The sequence below is a fragment of the Nuphar pumila genome, chromosome 12, assembly GCF_984573655.1.
Source record: "Nuphar pumila chromosome 12, dmNupPumi1.hap1.1, whole genome shotgun sequence".
Classification (NCBI taxonomy): domain Eukaryota; kingdom Viridiplantae; phylum Streptophyta; class Magnoliopsida; order Nymphaeales; family Nymphaeaceae; genus Nuphar; species Nuphar pumila.
Window position 1 is genome coordinate 94,081,986 of NC_143260.1, and position 5,036 is coordinate 94,087,021.

Here is a 5,036-nt window from a genome sequence, read left to right on the forward strand (position 1 = left end):
GGTGGGCGATCGGGTGCTTAATCCACAATTTTTTGTGCAATCATGTTGCACCCGATCCGGACTCTCCTCAACCTGAACCTCACCGTTGCGTTTCTTAAGAAAGATGACAAAATCCAAGGAAAAAAAATGGTAATCATCATTCTTGGTTTTTCCTGTTCTTGTGTTATAATTAATTAAGTTGCCAAGGAAGAAAGAAAAAGGTGAGGTCCAATCCTTCGGAAGAACACCAACGCGAGACCTTTCGTGTTAAGAATTACCACCAACGTCGTTGGTCATGCATGTACGTACAGGTTATGGTTAGCTGGCCCAACGCACGTAAACATCTTCATCCCTCACCAGCCTAATATTTATCTACAAAGCACTTCTCTATTGACCAACCTCACCCAATTCCATCTAACCAAACGGCCATTTACACGCATGATGAACCATCACTCAACCCCCAAGTAAATTATTACCCTCCATGCATGTGAATATACAATATACCATACTAACGTACCAAAAGTTTATTGGTGCAGTGAATACGAATAAAATGGAGCCATAGTGAGACGGGAAAAAACAAGAGAAAATCTTCCTTTTCAAAGTCTCTGGATTCTTATCCTTTCCGGAGTTATCGGGAGAGTTTCCAGGTTATTTCCCAAGTGGGAAAGTAGTTTCATATACTTGTAAAACTCAATCACTTGGAAAGGCTTCGTTCAAGATTAAAAAACCGTCGCATATTTACATCCTTGGAATGATCCCATATTTTGTGGGATTATAAACAACCAAAAAAAATAAAGAAAATTGTTACAAAACGTTCATTACACACACAAATCCAGAAATGTCGACTTGGCCTCATTAGGATGCTTTTCAATTTGATTCTACGTTAGCCTTATTCAGCTGATCTGGTCTCATCTCTTTGATAAGTTTCCAATTACCTTGTCAACTTACCAATCTTTTTCATGTTAACTTACTAATTTTCTTTATCTTCTTATCATGGTAAATTACCATGATTTACCAAAAATACAAACCTTCTAATCCAGCCAGCAACTTCTTTGATTGTGGACATCTCATTTTATCGTTAGCAGAATTGGTTTCTTTCGGGCTGAATATTTCCATACGCCAGTGCTCAAAACAACACTTGTCTCAATTCCAATGGAATTCAAATTCCACAAAGAGGAAAACTTAATTTTTCTTATTTCATGCAATTACTACTAAACGACTAAAAACCTCAAGAGAGTTGAAGGAAACAAAAAATAATAATTCAGGTATATATGATTATGTATTCTTCACATCTATATATATACTTGCATTACATCACAAACCCTACGTTCATTCTGTTTCTTCCACCCGTCAACCCATCACAATTCAAATTATAAAAAAGAAAACAAAAAACAAATTTAACTTTGAAAAAAAAAAACGAACAAAACAACACCACCACTAGCATCGACCGCCATGGCCGGCCTCCACTGCTGCTCACCTACGCTTGTTCTTGCTACCAAGCAACAAGGCGACGTAGAACAGCAGCCTGAACAAGAACCCCCATGCCACGGTCACCCAGAAGCAGTCCCACTTGCGCAGTTGCGTGATGCTTTGATCCTTGAGTATGTTCGCCCCCGTCGTCACGCACGTAGTCATCGTCACGTTCAAATCCAGAGATCCACTGAGCGCCTTGAGCAACCTGGCTTTCATGTCGTCGCTCAGGCCTTTCAACGGTGTGTTGTCAAACATCTGTGCCCCAGTCGAGAAGCACCTTGACGGGTGGTTGAACTCGTTCTGCAGCACCCCCTCGTAGGGATACTTCACCAGAGAGAGGTAGTGGAACCATATCCAGTAGGACGGGATCCGATCTCGGTTGATGAAGAAACCACTGAAGAGGAGGAAGTAGGCTAGGACGGCGACCACCACAGTGTAGCCTAGCATGACGTGTGAGATGACGCCGGAGATGAAGGTGACGAACCCACTGCCGGCCCAGAAGGAGGCGAATGTTATGGCGAAGAAATAGAGGAAGGCCTCGGCGCCGCCGGCGAGCCCCACGGACCAGAAGGTGATGGCCGCGAAGGCGAGGGAGAGGAGGACCAAGGGAGGGGTGGTGGCGATGATGTTGGACAGGACGTAAGAGGAGCGGCGGTAGGCGTTGTAGGCGGTCTCCCTCATGAAGATGTACCGCTCCTGCAGGAACACCGGGAGCCCGTCCGCACAGGTGTAGAATGTCGTGGACATGGCAAACGCGAAGAAGCCGAGCCGTTCCTGAACTCCCTTGGGCGAGTTGTCGAGTCGCCAGAAGATGGTCGCGAGGATGAACCCGGTGACCATCACCACCGCGAGGCGCATGAAGAAGAGTTCTGGCATCCGGCGAGTGTTCGTCACGGACCTCTTCGTGAGGATAGCCGTTTCCTTCCAGAACGGGTTCGCGAACTCCGGCATCGAATCCGAGCTCCGCAAGCTCAGCCCGCTATCTGCTGTGCTTCCGGAGAAGAGCTTCCCGCGCGAGATGCTCGCTCTGATGGCATCCTTGAGCGTCAGACCCTGCTGGTCGGGGAGCGGCGATCGAACAGACCAGGTGGCCTTCGAGGAGTTGTGAAAATCGGCTAGGCCCTTGATCCCTCCTGGAGTCACCTCGAGCTCGCGGATGAGGTCGAGGGCGAATTCAGTCGGGTTCTCATTTTCCGGCACCGGGTGGCCGAACGCCGCCAAAAAGGTTGGGAGGTTGGCCGGAGTGCCGCTGTAGACAGTGCTTCCGCGAGAGAGGAAGATCATGCGGTCGAGGAGGCCGACGATCCGGTAGCTCGGCTGGTGGATGGACATGATGACAATGCTGCCGGTGCGGGCGATCCTCTGGAGGACCTTCACCACCATGAAGGCGCTGGTGGAGTCGAGCCCGGAGGTGGGCTCGTCGAGGAAAAGGAGGATCGGGTCGTGAATGATGTCGATACCGATAGAGACCCGACGCCTCTCTCCGCCCGAGACGCCCCGGTGGCCCTCGTCGCCGATGATAGTCTTGGCTGCTCGGCGCAAGCCCAGTTGATCAATGAGGGCCTGTACCCGGGCGCGCTTCTTGGCCTTGGACAGGGTACGAGGGAGCCTGAACTCAGCGGAGAAGGAGAGTGTCTCCTCGACGGTGAGCATCGGGAAGAGGAGGTCGTCCTGCCTCACGTAGGCCGAAACGGACCGCATGAGCCGCCCGTCGACCGCCTCTCCGTTGAGCGTCACAGCGCCCTTCAGGCTCTCCCTCGTGATCCTGTTCGCCAGGGCGTCGATGAGGGTCGACTTCCCCGAGCCGCTCGCGCCAAGCACCGCCAGGATCTCCCCGTCCCTCGCCTCGCCGGATATCCCGTTCAGGAGAGTCCTCGTCTCCGAGAACTTGACTACCGCCTCGACGGATTCCGATGGCAGAGTCTTCGGGAATCCTCCGGCCAGCATCCTCTGCCGGATGCGGACGCTGTAGGTCAGATCGGTGAAGGACAGAACGAACGGGACTGCCTGCACGTACTCCTCCATCTGGAGGACACGCTGGTCCGGCGAGTTTTCTGTTAGGGTTTTGCTAGCGCAGGCATCCCCGACGTGCTGGAGGTTCTCGCCAAACGTCGGGCCCTCGTGATGGCTGCTTCCGATGCCGGTGGGAGCCTCGAGGTCGCCACCTACGTCGTCATTTTGGCCGGAGAACAGCAAAGGATTCATCTTGATGCAAATGGTAGAGCGGAGGGAGGGGATGGGTCGTATTTATACTATACTTGTCCAAGAAGAATTGAAACAGAGAAGGAACATGAACTAATAGGGGAGTCACTTTGAAGCTTCCAACTTTTCAACGTTCAAGCTCGCACGGAAGCCACCGCAACCGATGATGATATGGCCCCGTTCGTCATCAATCTGGTTTATTGTAAAAAAAGGTAAAAAAAAAAAAACACTCATCATTTTTCACAAAAAAATTATATTTATAAAGAAAAACTCTTATATATATATTATTTATTTATTTATTTATTTATTTTTGAGGTAAGTATTAGATACTAAAGAAAATGCAAAATTATTGAGTAAATAACTAAATATCACCTTAGTTTCATTTTTTTTATTTTTTTTAGATCGAACCTTATGGATGTGAATTACCATATTTGTTCAGTAGAAAATGATTTTGAATAATGTGATTATGACATGTAAATAGGGTTTTCAAGGGCTTTAAAAATCAACAGCCTACAGAGGGTAAAAACACTATTGAATAGAAAGCACCATTTTCATATTCTTTATTATTATTTTTTATAGATGAAACCTTATGAATTTGATCTAGAATATAATATTTGGTTAGTAGGTAGCAGATTTTGAATGATATGATTTATGGCATATAAACAGTTTTTTCAAAGTCTGCAAAAAATCAATGGCCCACAATGTACCAAAGTTTCACGACTTAAAATATCACATTTTTACTTTAACATGATCCAAGTCTTGATCCTTAACAAAGGAACCATGCTCAATGAATGTATATATGTGGTAAGATTGAGTAGATACAGCCTGCATCTACGATTTAATACTTAATAGTTATGTACCTTCACTAGTAGTACCAAATATAAACCCGTCTGTATGTCCCTTTCTTGATCTCATTTTATAAACTAATAAAACCAAATTTAAACCCTATATATTAACAAATTTATGCCATGTTGCACACTGCTAACCATGGACAAGCTAGCACTTTAAATTTATCGGAAGTTAATGGTGCAGTCAAACAGGCCCATCATCCAACGTGATCTAGGTTGTCCTGCATTGATCAATTATCAAAAGTTGAGTTGAGATCAAAGGAACGGCTAAGAGACATGGCTATGTGACACTAGCCAATTACATGACCCCCTCATCAAAAGTTTGCCTCAACACATGATTCAGTTGTAGGGCCCAACACTAGATGGAGGGTGATCAGGTGCGGCAGCACACTGGAAGTGTGCAATCACATTGTACCGATCCGCCCTCATCTGATCGGTGTGCTCTTCACGACGCGGATCAGTCTTACAGGAAGCTTTCAAATAATTGTTAGAAATCGGTCGATTTGAATAGAATCGCATTTTCACATATTTTCT

At 46.5% G+C, this 5,036-nt stretch overlaps 1 pseudogene; it reads right to left on the reverse strand.

Moving 5' to 3' along the window:
- Nucleotides 1-1,150: 1,150 nt before the first annotated feature.
- On the reverse strand, nt 1,151-3,680 carry LOC149821207 (ABC transporter G family member 6 pseudogene; annotated as a pseudogene).
- Between the last annotated feature and the right edge of the window lie 1,356 nt (nt 3,681-5,036).